The sequence below is a fragment of the Garra rufa genome, chromosome 18, assembly GCF_049309525.1.
Source record: "Garra rufa chromosome 18, GarRuf1.0, whole genome shotgun sequence".
Classification (NCBI taxonomy): domain Eukaryota; kingdom Metazoa; phylum Chordata; class Actinopteri; order Cypriniformes; family Cyprinidae; genus Garra; species Garra rufa.
In genome coordinates this window covers 27,616,234-27,634,866 of record NC_133378.1, presented here as the reverse complement: position 1 = coordinate 27,634,866, position 18,633 = coordinate 27,616,234, and the positions used below count along the sequence as shown (strand labels likewise).

At 39.5% G+C, this 18,633-nt stretch overlaps 1 protein-coding gene across 3 annotated transcripts in view; it reads left to right on the top strand.

Moving 5' to 3' along the window:
- The window catches only part of casz1 (castor zinc finger 1), a 105,008-nt gene that overhangs the window by 49,505 nt on the left and 36,870 nt on the right, over positions 1-18,633 (top strand). The window lies entirely within an intron of this gene.

The following is an 18,633-nucleotide window of genomic DNA, read 5'->3' as shown; positions in this document are numbered from 1 at the left end:
GGGCATGAGCGAGAGAGAGAAAGAGAGAAGAAAAAAGACTGAGAGCGGATGTTTGTGGCGGCTGAACAGCCAGGTCCGTCGCTTGTTTCCCCCCGTGTGAAGGATCTGTGTCTATCCCAAGGACGGCAGAATAATTAGAAAAGCTTTCATGCCAGAAAGTGCAGATTCAGGTTTTAATACACAAAATTATTTCAGGGGCAGTGAATCGGAAAGCCATTTGTTGGTGACCTTCCTGAGGGGCCCCCTGGTACAGGGCAAGATGGAGGCAGCGTGGCAGGGCAAGCTGAGTTATGGCATATTTGTGTTTTTATAGTGGCTGAGGGAATGGAGATGGGGAGGAGGGCAGGGGGCTGTCAGAGAGAGGGGGGGACGTGCCGTGGGGCTGCGATGGGGGCAGTGTGTAGTGTGTGCGTGTGTGTGTGTGTGTTGCTGTAGGGTAGGGGTTGCTGATGCTAGAAAGAGAGGGAGAGAGAGAGAGAAGGAGAGACTTGCAGATCTGGCTGTATTTACAGATCAGTTGTCAGAAAAGCCATTTAGAGGGAACACGTACGTCCCAGCGCAATGACAGCAGAAGTGCCTGTTAAAAAGAAAAAGACAAGAAAAACAGACACTGGCGGAGAGAGCAAGTGCCGTGATCTGGGGTCGTCGACTAAATAACTTGCTTTTGTATGTGAAGTACACTTAGAAGATACTTGCCTCGCTTTGCTTTTGGAAATAATAAAGCAATGGGCCTCGAGAGGCTGTGCGTTACAGTCATTTTACCACAGAATTGCCTTAAACCTTCATTCATAAAGTTCACAGCTACAGTACACGTTTGTTGCCGGTGACTGTTTTGTAATATACATTTTAAGTTAGCATTTTTTCTGTCGCCGTTTTTTAATTAGCCCACAAACCAAAACATATAATGATAGCTCTGCAAAAAGTAATAGAAACGTGTTAAACCTGTTTCAGTCAGTGTTTTGTTTGATGTATTTATTTCACTGTTTGTTTAATTTCACTCAAACACTGTCAATTTGCTTTCATTCTAACGCCATTAGCGGTTAGTCCAGGATGATGTGTCCGGTTTTTATCCTGCTCACAGCTGTAAGCAAATTAAGCCAAATTGGGACTTTTATATCCTGTTTTGTTAGATAAAGATCCATAGTTTGCTGTAAAACTGGAACATTATTTAGTACATTAGGAAATGATTGGGAAGTCATTTGACTATTGGTTAGCATTATAGGTTAAGCAAAGTCATTTCATAGAAAGTTATTAAAGACTATAAAGAATTTAATAATAATATGCAGTGATATGCAAAAGCAAACAGGGTCGATTTTGATTCCATGTCAACTTTAACAACACTGGACAAGTTTCCATATTCAGCAGGTCAATGCTTCTGTGTTGATCAATCAATCTTTGCATGAATGAATTGAGAGGCAAAACACCTCTCGTTCGAATGGAGGAGGGTACGAGTCTCCCTAACACACACACACACACACACACACGCACACACACACATGGCTCATCCTCCCATTTGAGTCCAGTAGCAGGTCCCTGCTCTCATTCCACATTATTTCCCCTGTTCCGTCGACACACCTCGTATTTAAAGAATGATTGTTTTTTAGCTCACCCTTGAAACCTTCCACTTACCATAATGTGCAGTTTGAGGCTGTCCGGCCCGTGATATTAATTTGAGGCTTAGTCTCAAATTCTTCTGTCTGAGTGACTCGACTTGGGGAGAGAGAGAGGGCTGTCATTAGACGTGACAGAGGGTCCGGGCGGGCAACAGCCCCAGCGTTAATACTGCAATGTGAAAAGTGCCCCACAAGTAGGAGCAAAACTTGAAATTCCTCGCCGAAGAATAGCCCAAAGCTGACAAATCTGACAGACTTGTGTCAATTACTCAGAAAAAAAAGTTTTTTTTTTCTTTCTGCTGCCTTTTTATATTATTATTTTTGAGCGTCAAAACTAATAAAGTTGCAAAGTATTTAAGAAAAAATGATTGTTTTCTAACAGGTTTCCTTTTCTCTACACAGCTATTGGGTTAGAACAGATAGCCCCGCCCCAAACTCATGCTATTGGTTGAGCTAATCAGGCTGATTTTGATTCGGTTAATAAAGTAAAACATGTCTGCTTTAAAGGTACGAGTGTGGTATCTAGTTTCAGTGGACTGAGAGGAGTATGTGGCACATTATTAGTGTCAGCTGCAGGCACTCACTCTCTCTCTCTCTCTCTGCGTCTCACTTTAACGGCCTGAGCTCACTGTGACTTCCAGTGACTGACCAGTCTAACTTTCTCCGCTCCGTCTCACTCAGCCTCGTACCGCGGGAGATCGGCTTAAGTGGCCCTTTTTCCTCTCGCTCTCTATCTTTCTTTCTTTCCATCTCACTCTCCTGGGCCTGTTTTTCCACAGTGGCTGTGGGGAGCAGAGGGTGTTGAAGGACCCCTACTGGTAAAGTGGGTAAACACGCGCAGCCCTGACATCTGTGCTGCGAGAGAGAGAGAGAGAGAGAGAGAGGGGGAGAGAGAGCGAGTGAGAGAGAGGGAGAGGAGAAGGGTAGAGTGAGAGAGGGCGAGTGCAGCCCAGCCGTAAAGGCGCACAGGGAGAGAAGAGAAAAATGCCTTGCTTTGTGGAGAGAATTCCTCCAAAGCAGCAGGGAGAGGTGAGACAGAGAGAGGAGGGCTGTCTCCTGCCAGGTAAGACCTGCGCCAGGCGCCACACACACACACTCACACACACACATACACACACACACACACACACACACACACACACAAAGAGAGAGAGAGAGAGAGAGAGTGAGAGATGCTGGTGGCTTGAGCACGCTGTGGATGGGGTGGGCGTGAGGGTGTAGAATGACAAAGGCACTCATTACTTTCACTGTGTGTTTTGGTAAAATAATACCTCACTATGATGTGATGACTGAATGGAAATATGAAGTTGAGGAGTGATTTTTATTTTTAGGGGCAGAAGTGACATTGTATGTGCTTGTTTAGTTTCACAAGAAGTGAAATAGTTTATTACATTTATTTAGATGATTTACTTACAATTAAAAGTATTTTTTAATTTGTTAATTAATTAATTTAAATTTGATGCAGTTTGTTCTGTAGTTTTCCAGCTTTAAAACTTTAAAATATTTATATTATATTATTTTTTTCTGTACTTTCCCAAGTTTTAGAATTTCACAAAACATGTTTTAACCTTAAGTGAATTTTATTATAGTAACTTCTGCTAAACTGAATCCTTAAAAATTCTACAGTTCTATTTGTAAAATACAGTATTAGATTATTCATAATAATAGCAGCTTTCAGACTTCACGCATACACTCCACAGGTGTGAAATATCTTTCAACGTTCTTAAAATAGAACTATTTATTAGTCTTAAATGAGTCAAGCGTTTAGTCTCCTGTAATTTTTGTTTATATTGGATGTGGATTAGTCACTGTGTACTTTTTCTCTCAAATTGCTGTTTTTAATTACGAGCAAGGCCTGAGCTAGTGATTGCTCACAATTTCTCAGTTAGATGACAAGTGGTATTATTTGCCCAGCTAAGCAAGTGACTGCCGGTATCGAGCGTGCTCTCGCGCGCTTGTTTAGATACAGCTGTTCTGTCAACTGGAGGATTTTCCACAGGGCTTCTGTTTGGAAGATGCGCTCTGTTCCAGCGTTCAATTAGATCTTCCCCTTTTTGTTAAATAAATACAGTGTCTTTAAATCTAAACATGCATTTGCACGGAGCTCAGTGCGCTGCCAAGGATGCAATGTGCTGTTTCGGGCCTAGCGCAGGCCTGAAAGGTGAGGCTGTGAAAGAGAGAGAGAGAGTGAGAGAGAGAGAGAGGAAGGAAGTTTGTCTCTTTTCCACCCTCTTGTTGATTTGTTTCTATTGCTGATGGAATTGAGCCCTCAGTGAAAGGTGAGGTCACAATTGAATTTGGCTTGCGTTTCCGTGGTGATCTGGCAATGGTTCCGATGTCCCAGCGGATTGGTTTGTTTGTTTGTGCGATAGCGAGGTCTGTGTGTGTGTGTGTGTGTGTGTGTGTGTGTGTTTCCGTGCATAAACACGGGCACGGGAGATTTTACTGAGCAGATATTTCCCCTCTGTTTTCACTCTGAGCTGGGGGAGATTGATGACTGAATTGTTGAGTACATGTTAACAGTAACTGCTGATTTATTGAGATACTTAGAGTAAGTGAGGGTGCACCAACTAAGAGGGGAAGAAAAAGATATAGGCCTTTTAAGTTAATGTAGAAATAGAGCCTTTTTAAGTAATAATTGTGATTACTGGGCGGGGGGTAGGGAGGGATGAACGGGCATTTGGCCAGAAATGAGGTGTATTTGAGCAAGCTGTGAAGGAAACGCATTTCACAGACTGAGGAAAGGAATAAATTGCAAGTTCTTGGTTCTTTTTCAAGGCTTGACATAAGGTTATCATAAGTAGAGGTATTCCACTGAAACAGCATGCAATTTCAGGAATCAGCTTTTTAATTCATTTATACCTCTGTCACTTGGGAACCAGAAGTATTCATGCTCCCTTCATCCCTCATCCCTCCATCTCAGCACATGGGCGAAACTTCTGCTTGGAGGAAAAAAAAAGGTCTTGTGTTTTTTCTAAACTACCTTTTAGGCTGAGTGAAATGTTTCCCCAGTTTGCACAGGGATGACTTTATTTCTTAGCAGGGATTTAAACCTACTCAATCCCCCCATAAATACACCCTTCCCCAGCAGCATGCCGGCCGTAACTCATTCTCTTAACTCTCTCGCTAACTAAACTCATATTGCAGAGAGAGCTTTGTTTGTCTTTGTTTCAGCTCGATCAGATCCGTCACGTCGACAGCTGCCTCTTTCAGATCTCTCGCTCGCCTTCATCACAGCCATTTTTTCCAGCCGAAGAGTTCTGACGATCAGAATGTAGATGGAATTGTGATATTGTGCTTTGCTGGTGGCACTTGTTGATGTTCCGACATTTTTAGTAGCTGATTTTTTGGCAGGACCATTATCAGTTTGGACAACCAAGATTATTGTCCTAGGCCTTGATAAATAACTTTTACACCTGCAAGGAGTCTAATCTGAAACTTTTTTTTTCTTTTATGTATTTAAATAATTATTTTTAGATAAATATTTATATATTAATTATTTAAATGTGTGTGTGTGTGTGTATATATATATATATATATATATATATATATATATATATATATATATATATATATATATCAATTTTTAAAAATGTATAAGATCTATACATTATCTGACAGCTGAATAAATAATTTTTCCAATGATGTATGCTTTGCTAGGATAGGACAAATTTGGCCGAAATACAACTATTTAAAAATCTGGAATCTCAGGGTGCAAAAAAGCAATGCATATTACTAATCAAAAGTAAATTTTTTATATGTTTACGATAGAAAATTTGCAAAATATCTTCATGGAACATGATCTTTACTTAATATCCTAATGATTTTTGGCATAAAAGAAAAATGTATTATTTTGACCCATACAATGTATTTTTCGGCTATGGGCTACTTAAGACTGGATTTGTGGTCCAGAGTCACATATTTATTTATTAAGTATATGATATATCCTACTCTAATGGCTCTCAATCAGGGGCCGAGCCTTACTGGGGCCTCAGAAAACTTCCAGGGGGGCCCAAAAAGTCTTAAAATATTTATATTTAGTTAGATTAACATTATTAAAATGCTAAAAATACCAGTGCAAGAGGTGTAGCTGAGACAGAAATGGCCTTCGGAAAAGGACTCTTTGAAATACAAAAGCTATGCATGGTGCCAATCAAAGATTGGGCCCACATTTCAAAAAATTGTCCTAGAAAATGTTAGTGATAACTATTTTTTTCAAGGTCTGTTGCCAAAAACTTTCTAGCCACAGCAAAGCTCTGCAACTCTGATATTAAATAGTGTCTAAAGGTTCAAACGTCACAGTAGCATCAAGCAAAACATCTAAAAGCTTGTGAAATTTAGCGGGAATTGTATCGGAGAGGGTGTTGTGTAAAGTCGGGCGGGATAAATATGTGACTGCGGAGAACGACTCGAGCTCAGTTCTGGGGTGGAGGAGACAGATTCTCTCTCAGGGCCCCTGATCGGCTGTGATCCGCCTGCTGCTACCTTCTGTTCTCCACTGTTAGTCCCAGCGGCTGCTCTGAACTGACACACACAACTCCTCGACGGGCTTGAAGCCCTCTGATGTCCCACCCTCCCCGCCGTACCACCTTCTTCTGGCGCTTTGCATTTTGTTATATTTGTGTAAAAGCCAACAAGAGCGAGATTACAGTCATGCGGCGGTAGTTCCCTCTCTCTCTTCTTCTCTGTTCTCGCCGTCCTTCCAGTCCTGCGTTTGATCTCGCTATCATCTCCCCTCTGTTCGACACCTGAGAGCCAATGCTTTAAGAGGACGACGTCTGGAAAAATGTACAGCGGCAGGCCATCGACTCTGATAAAGACGGTAAACAAGATGAAAAACAAAAGCCCACAGCAACGGTTTGAATAAAAGACCTACCTGTTACGGCGTCCATTAAGCGTTATTCCTCGCAGTGGTAAGACAGCTGAAGCCCTCCACATGCCCAGTGTTAATATTAGTTTGGTTGAAGAGAGTCCATAAGCTGATCAGTGGGGAGAGGCGCTCTGTACGCCTCAGGCAGTGCCAGGCCTTGCGTTTGGCTCCCGCTCAGAGGATTGATGTCTGGGAGTCAGTGGGGGCTCCACTGTACCTTTATTACTCATCAGCTGGGTACCAAACTAATTTGATAAAGCGCCACTTAATACACCAAACACACACATACTGTGACCGTGCCTGGCACGCCATCAACTGTGTCAGGCCGCCCGGCAAAAAGCTGGGACGTCATTTAAACATGTCGTGTTATTTTTTTAGATTAGTTTTTTTATTAAGAAATGACATGAGCTGGACTCGAACTTGCATCATCCACTTGAGCACCACAACTCAATATTTCAAGAGTTTGCTCAAACTAATTTTTTTTTTACTGTACTTTGTGTATAGTGTGTATAGATTTAACATTTCAATGTGTGTAATTTTACTTTAATTTTAAGTTTATAAATCATTACTATTAATTATTAAATAAATTATTTTTGTAATTAAAAAATAATAAATGACCTTACATTTTGTATTATAATTACCTTACCTTATGTTTTAATGAAAATCTGTTTTTTATTTAACAATTATTGTTAAAAAATAATTTTACAATAGCCTATTTACAATAATGTATTTACTTTAGTATATTTATTCAAAAGTGTACATACACCATGCAGAATAAGAGGGATCATACAAAATGCACATTATTTTTTATTTAGCACTGACCTGAATAAGGTATTTCACATAAAAAGATCGTTATATAGTTCACAAGAGAAAATAGTAGTTGAATTTATAAAAATGACCCTGAAGTTTACATACACTTGTTTCTTAATACTGTGTTGTTGCCTGAATGATCCACAGCTGTTTTTTGTTTTGTTTTTTTCAGTGAATGTTGTTCATGAGTCCCTTGTTTGTCCTGTTCTTCAGAAAATCCTTCAGGTCCCACAAATTCTTTGGTTTTTCAGCATTTTTGTGTATTTGAACCCTTTCCAACAATGACTGCATGATTTTAAGATCCATCTTTTCACACTGAGCACAACTGAGGGACTCATACACAACTATTACAGAAGGTTCAATCGGTCACTAATGCTCCAGAAGGAAACATGATGCATTAAGAGCCAGGGGTATAAACTTTTGAACAGAGTGAACATGTGTACATTTTTCTCATTTTGCCTAAATATCGTATTTTTTTTCATTCATTTCCCCTGTTTTTAATGCATTGTTTTTCCTTCTGAAGCATCATTGAATGTTTGAACCTTCTGTAGTAGTTGCATATGAGTCCCTCAGTTGTCCTCAGTATGAAAAGATGCATCTTAAAATCATGCTGTCACTGTTGAAAAGGGTTCAAATACATAAAAATGCTGAAAAACCAAAGAATTTGTGGGACCTGAAGGATTTTTCTTAAGAACAGCAGGCGGTTCAGGGAAAACAAGGGACTCATGAACAACTATCACAAAAAAAAAAACAAAAAAACAGCTGTGGCTCATTCAGGTAACAACACAGTATTAAGAATCATACAAAGTGTATGTAAACTTTTGAACAGGGTCATTTTTATAAATTCAGCTATTATTTTCTCTTGTGGACTATATGTAAATGTCTTTTGTGTGAAATATCTTATTCAGGTCAGTACTAAATAAAAAAATAACATGCATTTTGTATGATCCCTGTATGGTAACATTTTGCAGATTCTGCAAGGTATATGTAAACTTTTGACATCAACTGTATATATGTATAGATAACATATCAATGCATGTCATTTTACTGTAAAATACTGTAAACATGTAAAAAAAAAAATAGTCAAAGAAAAAAAGTCTCCTATAATTTCCAGAACTTTCTGTTATACATTTAATTATTTTCTATATTTTCTGTATTTTATTAAAAAAAAAAAAAAAAAAAATATATATATATATATATATATATATATTGCCATATAATAATGTGATTATAATAATAATATAAATTATTACAATAATAATATATTATAATATTTTATTGTATTATATTATGATTTTCTTCATCTCATGAAGCCTAGAACCATATTTTGTATGTGTGTGAATTTCTGGCAAACACACCCACCGTAAATTGAATCCAGGATTTAATATGTACATAGCTCCAACAGAGAAAATGTGTATTTCTGCTACAAAATGATTGACATACATAGATGGGAGAAAGATAAACATGGTAGATACTGTAGCAGAGAAGGAAGAGAAAAGGAGAGAAAGGAAGAGGTTGGTTTGGTAATTACTAACTATGTGCCCAGGCAGTGGAGGACAGTGTGTGAGTGTGTGTAGGCCCTGGTGCTCTGATAATGAAGGGTTACTGTTGCAGATCTGACAGCGTTAATCTCCACATCGTCCTCGCCTGGTATTTACCCTGCTGGGGAGAGAGCGGCAAGCCCACCTGACAACACAGTTTACCCACAGCCAGACACCTCAGGCTCACACACACACACACACACACACACACACACACACACACACACACACACACACACACACACACACACACACTGCACCAGGATCAGTTTCAGCAGCCATCCTTATCTCAAAGACAATCCACAGCAGAAACCAAAAAAATTACAGGAAACATGGAGGGGGAAACTTTTTCTTCACCTTTTTGTCAGTCTTTCCCTTTCATCTTCTCTTCCAACCATTTGAAGTTTATGAAGTACTGTTTAAGCATTACAGAGGTGCAGACAGAGGAATATGAATATGCATCGCACCATATGGTTGCACTTGCTCTGGGACTAGGTGTGTCCAGAAGGTAGAACCACGTTAATGCATTATTCTCCCCTCAAATGATCAGGCTCGTAGTGCCGCAGCACACCGCGGCCATGTGTGCATGGCCCGTACCAGCTTTGAACGATGTGGTCATGCAACTGGCCATCCTGAATGAGTGAAAGAGGAAAAAGACAGCGAGAGAGTGAGCCGTGCTGTTTTTTTTTTCTCCTTTTTTTAGAGTTCAAATGCAAAAACCCTGACAGAGCTGTGATTAAAAGTGATATTTCTGACACGTTAGGATGCGCACAGGAAGTAACCTTCTCCAAAGCCTTCATTATTAGATGCATGACAGACCTGAATATTTATAAAATATGCTTTAATAATTGATAACAGCAATCTGCTACGGTAATTCATCAGATTTGCACTTCAACAGAGTATCCGTTTTCATTTTAAAATAATAATAAGTCGAATGCTAATGCAAGTGAAATGCAAAATTGCCACCCATGTGTGGCTGAAGCTCTAAATGCATTTGTGCCATTTTTAGTGCATTGGAAAAACAACGGCGTGTTAATGATATTGCCCTCGCTGCTCGTTTAGAAACTGTTATCAATGTCTGTGATCATTTGTGTGCCGCTCGTTTTGTTGTGCACTGAGCTGTTGTGCTGTTTACTTGTGTAGCTTCCGTTTGAGGGCACATCACATCTAAAAAATCAGGAAACCAGCCTGTTTTAGTGTAGAATATACAAGAAGCTGATGTGGTTTTATCAAAAGCATATTCTTTGTTTGAGTCAGTATGCAATACTTCCTCTTGTTCTTTGACCAAAATAGCACACACACACACACACATATACACGCTTACCTTTTGTAAAGCTTTTTTCTACTCACGATGATTTCAGAAAGAGCAGCCACAGCCTTTTTTTCCCCTCACAAGTGTATCGGTTTGTTTTTGTACACAGGTATGAAATGTTCTCACTTTCGAACTTGAGTTTGTGTGTTCTTGCAAAAAATGGTAAAAGCATCTTTGAGAATGACTCTTGTATTTGCAGGTGTTTAAAATCATGCACGTCGCCTTGCAATAAATATATAATACAGCTGAAACCAGTGACGCTACCAGTCAAAAATTTGCATGTTAAAAATATTAAGTGTATATATAATCATACAATTCATTAAATAATAAATAATAAATAAGTACCATTTTGCAAAGAATTTCATACTGATTGTTCAGTTCTAAAAATCTAAAAAGTAATAAGTGAAACATTTTACTGGTATGACGCTGTATGTATTCATCACATGTAGATTTGAGTGTCTTATTATAGTTACAGTAAGTGCTTTGTTCGCATTGTTTGTGTTTTCACCCAACGCATATTGAGCTTCATGACACTCGCAGGATGATTCAGATCTTTCAGTTTTGTCAACTGACCGCATTTCACAGAAACAAAGCCTAGATTAAAAGAGTTCAGGTTTGTTTTAAAGAGGTATTGTTGCAGAAGGGAACTTAGAGAAGTAAGAGAGTCTGAACCTGAGAAGTTCAGGGGACACCTGCAAATTGTTCCTCTGTGCATAAAATGCATAAAAAAATGTCAGAGTCTGTGAAGCAGAGCAAATGTTTTAATGGTGGCCAGGGATCGAAGCTGTCAGCAAGGCTTCCTGTCTGGAAATGTAGTTTTTTTGACTTAACGTCACCTCCTTATTTTGTTTCTGAAGAAGATGTGCACCGGGAACTACAGGGTGCGATAAAACGCAAGCAGATTTTAAGAAACCGCTACAGTGTTTAGGAAAAAAAATTTAAAAAGAGGCTTAAAAAACAATTACCTACATGCAGAATTTTTCTAAGCAAAGGCAAAATGTTTTCTCAGTACATTGTAGAGAAATAAAAGAATACTATGACATTTTTAAATTAAAAAAAGAATAATGATAATACATTTTGTCCAATCAAATGCCTCCTCTTCTGCAGCAGATTGACATGTAGCAAATCATGGTTCATGACTGTGACAATTAAACCAATTATATGTTTAATAAAATATACCCTGCCCAAACTTTGTTTTAACACTAATACGACATTCAATGAGGCCTTTAGATGTTCTACCTTCTTTTACTAGCTTACCCAGAGGCTTTACTCCATGGCACGTTAATTCATTCATTTTTTTAACAGCAAAGTGTCTTAAAGCCTGTCAAAATGTTTTAAGAGTCTTGTTAAAGAAGTGCCACAACTCATTTCTCTTTAATGAAATTCATATGCTGGTGAAAGGGGGCATGTCTAAACATCTAAACAGGTTGCTTTTTAGGTTTCACACTGAGGTTATCTGAAAGGGCCCTCCTTGATTGACGTTATCTGGCTTGACAGCGCTTCATATCAAGGTTAACCTGACGTTGGAAGGCCCGAGAGGGAAAGAGGCGGAGGAAAACAGACTAAAAAGTCAGACGTGGTCCGGGTCCTGCTCCTCTCTGCCACTCTTTCCCTCTCTCTCACACGGCAGGTGGAGGTTTCTGCACTCTTAATTGATAACTAATCGAGCGGCGTGTGCTGTGTTTCCCCCGGAGGACGGCCCTAATGGTGGCTTGGCTTACTCAGCAGCGCAGCTCCGGAACCACTAAATTAAATATATCCCCACAGATAATGACTCTGAGTGACAGACTCCGGTCTGGGCGGCTCCAGCGGCCACCAACCTCTCGTTGTGCCCTTGCACTGGAGGAACTAGAGTAGCCCACCCCCTTCTGCGTCCGCTCGCCTCCCCGATGCCCCACGCTAACCGCGGCTTCTCGTGACAAAAATACATCTCAAGCAGTTAATCTGTGCAGATATCAGCTCAAGTGCCCTTCAGTGGCAAAGGGAGCCTCTCCTCATAACCTTGATTCCTGTCGAATTCTCGCTTCGCACGCGGGCTGCCCCTCAAACATGGCAGCTCGGTCAATTAACCCTGTGTGCCAGGGTCCGCTTCAATCAAACTTACACCCAACGGGTGATGAGACCATCAAGTGCTATTTTTAAATCTAAAAATCTTAGTTTACAGTAGGCCCTCAAAAGAGTTTGTTCAACTAAAAATACTTTTACAGTATATTGTTACAAAAAAACTTTGAACTTTCTATTCATCAAAGAATCCTGAAACAAAACATATGTGACCCTGGTCCACAAAACCAGTCATAAGGGTACATTTTTTGAAATTGAGATTTATACATCATCTGTAAGATGAATAAATACGCTTTCCATTGATGTATGGTTTGTTAGGATAGGAAAATATTTGGCCCGAGATACAACTATTTGAAAATCTGGAATCTTGAGAAAATCACCTTTAAAGTTGTCTAAATGAAGTTCCTAGCAATAGCAAAACTAATCAAAAATTAAGTTTTGATATATTTACGGTAGGAAATTTACAAAATATCTTCATGGTCTACTTAATATCCTAATGATTTTTGACATGTTTTGTTGGCTATTGCTACAAATATACCCTTGCTACCTATGACAGGTTTTGTGGTCCAGGGACACATATCACTGTTTCCACAAAACTTTTAAGCATCACAGCTGTTTTCAACATTATGCTATACTATAACACTATAACAATAAGAAATGTTTTTTGAGCACTAAATCAGCATATTAGAAGGATTTTTGAAAGATCACATGACACTGAAGACTTAATGTATAATGTACTGAAAATTCAGATTTTCCATTAAGAATACATGTTAATTGTAAATTATTTTATTGTGTAAATATATATTAAAAAAAACACTACAAAAACATTTCTTTCAAAAACATTAACAAATAAAATAAAATGTAAAAAAAATATAATAAAATATATCTTACTGACCACAAACTTGTGAACTGAACCTTTTTTTTGGCCCATACAATAGGGGTCCAATGACTTTAAAAAAAAATGTTGAATAAATTATGGCAGGATTTCATTTGTGAATGAATTAGGCCCATTCTTCAGAAAACACTGTGCCAGCTGTGAGCCAAATTTCCTTTGCGAGCGTGATCGGGGCACGTGCAGAACCGTTCGAATCACCTCAGACTTTACTTTTCCCTATTCCAGCCCTTCTATCCTCAGGGGATGTCTTACATGCTTTGTCTTATAATTAGGCTTCAGGGATGTATTTGTTCTCAGAATTGAAGGGTTGCTGCCTAACTGCGCTGCTTAAACAAAATGTTTCCGTTTCCGTCTGTGCGTCAAAATATGCATCTGCCATTTTCTGTCCATTGTCCTCAGCGGCAAGTATGTGCGTGCCTTTTTTTCTCCACGGCTTGTTTGTTTTTGTTACCTGCAACGGGATGTAACTGAATTATTGTATGTGGCATAAGGTTCCAGTCTGGCAGAGAGAGAAAAAAGAGAGAGGGAGAAGTCAAAGTAGGTCCTTCAAGGTCAGTCCAAAGACAGCATGCAACATGCAAGGTCACATTCCAGACTAAAAGCAATAAGTGCTTTATTGATGGGGAAAAACACACACTGCAAGCAAGCAGATGTGCAACGGACTGATTAATAATACAACAGATTTGAGTGAGAGTGTGTGTGTACTTGTGTGCATGCCCTCTGCATTCATATTTTCCTTCTCAAAAAAAAAAAAACTTTAAAGTCAGAAAAAAAACAAAAAACTCATGAGCATAATTGTTTTGTCCGGATGTGTATCTCCCACTAAAAAATTGATCCCTGCATGGGAATCTGAAAAATCCATTAGAGTCCATCAGACAAAAAAAAAAAGAAAAGGACAGAATGATAGAGTGTGTATGAGTATGAGCAGTTTATAAAACCCCATCATAGTTTTGCCATTAATGCACATGTCAGCTGACGTTTATTTTCGGCACAACTTCTTAATGCAACAACTTGCTTTTAAACATCAGCTACCAGCAACGTGTTACATTACAAAACTAAGACCAAAAGCAAAACTATTAAAATAAGTATCATAGAGATGCGGAATGCACAGTTCTGAGAAGCTTTTTATTTTTTTTGTCATATTTGCCCTCATTTACAGTACACTGAAAACCAGGTAAACCTGCCCCGTGAGCGCCGATCCTCCCCTCTCATACTGCGATACCAAACAAACCTGTTTCAAACCTCAAATAACCATCTTTTGCCTTTTAATTCTCTTGCTTTCACCTCCTTTTTCTTTATGCTTCACCTCAGCCTCTCCTTCCATCTTTTCCCGGCAGTTGGGAATGGCATTGTTTTTAATCATCGGAACCCAGAAATTATTATTATCGCCTCTGACGCGGCAATTAAAACTTCAGGTCAGAGGCACAACGAGCGGTGATCAGCAGCGAAGCTGAGAAGTTTTAATTAGACGATCAGAACCATTAATGCACAAAAAAAGGTGTGCGCTGGGAAATTAACGTGAACGTCTTAATCAGGGTTACCGACTCCGAAGAGGAGTCAAGTGAACAGAGAGCAAAAAACAAATCATTTCCGCACCACTGGGACAAAACTCAATTAAATATGCATGCAGAAAATGGAAATTCGGAGCATCAGCACAGACCGTTGGAAAAAATACGGCAAATTCCGTAGACGGGGTCGCAGACCTGCTTATTGTTATTCTTGTGTAATAAAATCGAAAGAGAGGCCAGATGCTGGGGAACGAGGGTGTGTGGAGAACAGGTCCGACGCTGACTTTTCCGCTCCCTTCCCTTGGAGCGGTGAGGGAAACAAACTCCTTCCTGCAAGCTGTAAATTAGCAAAATAAAACAGAGGGGATTATTTCAGCATATGTGTGTGTCCGAGCTTTAGTAGGTGAGGAAAGACCTGGGAACCTGGTTCTATGAGGGCCCCATCTTGTTGAGAAACTGCAGGGCCTTTACTTGACATTTGCTTCGTCTTGGTCCCTCTACCTGAAACGAAAAAAACAAGTTCATTCCTACACATTCCAGGTCAGTAAATATGTGAAAAGGCTTATAATATCAGAATAAAGCTTTTAAAAGTCAGGATAGATAGAAACTGCTCTGACAGGAGGATCTCTAAATAATGAAAAATAATCCAACGCTGGCCTAGGCCTGTTGCATTAATGAATGCTCCATATTACAAGGGTTTTGTCCTCGTATTAGTCAACGTATTTTGAAAGTCTGCATGAAATCAGACAGGGCAGATCAGAGTGTTAGATCACCGCTAAGTCGAGGGATTCGGGTTTAGCCAAGTAAACAGAGTTTGTTTCTAAAACAATCGGTGCAGTGGATGCCAGGTGAGGAGTATGTCATATCCCAGCTTTAGCGTGCATACTCTTCCTGTCAGAATGTGCGAGAGAGAGAGAGAGAGAGAGAGAGGGAAGAACAGGACACGCCAATCTAAGCAGTCATTAACAGCCACTTCCTCACTCTGGTGGGCTGATTGCAGTCAGCACACGTTCGTACAAATAATGCACTTCCAACGGCATTATTAGGATTTGAAACACCACTTGATTGGGCATGATATCATTCCGGCACATAAACAGAAGCTCCGCATTAAACGAGACACGCAGGGCCCGGAGAGCCGCGTTCAAGGCAGCTTTTCTGTCATTCCCGGCGTCCTCCGCCTCACGCTTCTGAAAAGAAACAGGGCTTGTGGGGCCTTTGATGTGCGAGCAGATAAAAAGAAGAAGCTCTCTCACTCTTATTGTTGAATCTGTTTAGAATAGTTTCTTGACTTTTTCGCAAAGGTTTTCTCCTTATACAGTAAAAGCGTTACGGCAATTCCAGCTCTGCACTATTTCCAGTCAAAAATATTGTCAGCATTACAATAAACAGGACCTCCTAAAGAAAACAAGCTTTTGCTCTGATCATCCCCACCGTTCGTTTATTATTCAGCGCTGACAGTCGTCTTCGAGGCCCTGAAATAATAGCGTTTCGCTGAAACACGTTTGGACGCATCAAATCGTTGAGGTTTGCTGTTTGTTACACCTATTTTTCTTAATCTGAGTGCCGGTCCCCAGAGTGGTGGGAGGGATCCCAGAGGAGAGGCTGTTCTTTTATCTGCGTCCCTACTGATTTTATCGCACTGCATGCTATCATGAACACAAACGACTTGGAGTAAACAGCGGTGTTACCATAGCGATCCCCATTGTTGGTCAGGCGTATCTATTGCCGGGCATGTATTTAATGCAGCAGCTACTAACTGGTTTACCGTGATCTTTTTCGAGCTCCGGAGCGTCTCATTAGTGCCCTGATCCTCTCTCATTTAAAACCTCAGATCTCATCTCTAGACAAAGATGTCTTTCAAGTGCACAGCCTTATTTTTTTGAAAGAAATGCAGCTTTTTTCATATTATTACGAATATGATTCAGTTTAAAAATAGTTTTCTTGTGCTGCTTAATATTTTTTTGGAACCTGTGATACTTTTTTCAGGATTCTTTGATGACTAAAAAGTAAAAAAAAATAACAGCATTTATTCAAAATAGAAATATTTTCTTTTCTCGTCTTTACTATCACTTTTTATCACTTTAACACATCTTTGCTGAATAGTAGTATTAATTTCTTTCAGATAGAGAAAGAAAAAAATAAACGAGGCATTTATTGTTACAAAAGTTTTCTATTTTAAATAAATCCTGTTCTTTTTAACATTTTATTCATCAAAGAATCCTGAAAAAGTAAAATAATAATAATAATAATATTAAGCAGCACAGATGTTTTAAATTGCATTAACATTTCATAATATTGCAGTTTTTTTCTGTATTTTTAATCAAATAAACACAACCTTGAAAAAAATCTCCTTTTAAAAGCTTTAAAAAATCGTAATGATTCCCAATGAGCGGCAATGTATTGTTTGCATTATTTACAGTTCCTGATATATTATCAGCTGACAAGTAGTTGCATTTTCTCACAAAAGCAAATTTTTATTTGCATTTGCCACATGGCGAGTGCTAATTTTAGATGCAGGGTGTTGGCCATGGGTGTTTTGATTGTTAAAAAAAAAAAAAAAAAAAAACACATAAATTGTGGGTAATGGAACGAGATCGCTTCTCAGGGGTCATTTCCTACAAGGAAAAGCGAGATTGCAATGCAAAGGAAATCACTAGTTAAAGCGTGAAATACTGAGCAGGGTAAACAGTAAATGACCTTTACTGTTACGCCCAAATGACCTCAATCTTCCTTTGGAGGTGTTCTGAAAAAATACTTCAGAATTTATGTTTCCACTTCCTAATAGTTTTTGCAGCTGATATTTTTTTTCCTTTTTTGGGTTCAAAATTGCCGTCCTCAACTGGGTGACCTCTTCAACCCGGGCCTTGCAATTGTCTAAGGTAAAAATGAGCACATTTCAGGCATTTAGATGTATGCGGTGCAGCGCGGAGCGTGCATAATTCCTCAGCTCATTGTTTCAGAGAGGAAGTGTTGAGTGTAAATACAGTAACTGAGAAAGCATGTGCCGGGGGCCACAGGGTGCACGGCACCATCTAATATGTAACGGGCTAACCTTGAGTCCCTTCAAAACCTCATTATGGCAAGAAAAAAAAAAGCATTTAGGTTTCATTTTTACACAGTTTCGCGTCAAAAACGATGTGGTGTTTTCTTGTTAAAGCATCTATTTGAACCAAAGCAGTTTTTGTATTGACAGCTTCATGGGATGTTTAGAAATAGCTCATCTCAACGCAGCGTCTAACTACCAGCTAAAGCGTTCCACAGACCGTTATACGTCCCGCAGGTTTCCCATTCTTTATTTACTGCATGATAAACATCTAACGTTACGAGCGGGCTCAATTTTAAGCCTGGAAAACCTATTAAAAGTGAACTTTGCTAAATCTTTGCATCAGATTTGGGTGACTTAGCAGTGAGAGAATTCTGCCCTTAAAAAGGCATCTCTGGATATGGACGGACTCAGAACAGCTGCAGGGGGGGAGCTGACACTGGGATAGATATTATAGATAGCACATTGGGGTGAAATAGCAAATGACCAGGCCCATGCGGAATCTTCACATGCAGATTTCAACAGAATTATTACAACGTTGACCCGTGGAAATCGGAAACTGGAAATGCTCTTGGTGTGCGGCAGCCAGGCAATGTCTTGCGAACCCGAACTGTGTGTGAATGATCTGTTCTAGTATGCTCTCAACTGTCTGTATTCGAGCGGGATGCACAGGAAGTGTGTACATCTGACTGGTGTATGAGTCTCAAACCACTCTTTTGATGTCTTAAATGTCGACTGAAATGAGAATAGCTGTTTATGTGGTAAAAAAAAAAAAACTGTTAGTGTGGTGGTCCTCTGTACTGTACTGTATAAGCAGGTTTAAAGGTCTGATGGAGAATTTGAGTGACATTTGTAGAGACTAAAGCGGGGTGAGCAAGAGGAGGTGATGTGAGGTGAGGGAATGGCAGCTACTTTTCCTCTCTGTGTTTGTCTCTTTTATGCTTTCTGTCTCTTTCTTTCAGCTTCCAGATGCACTTTCT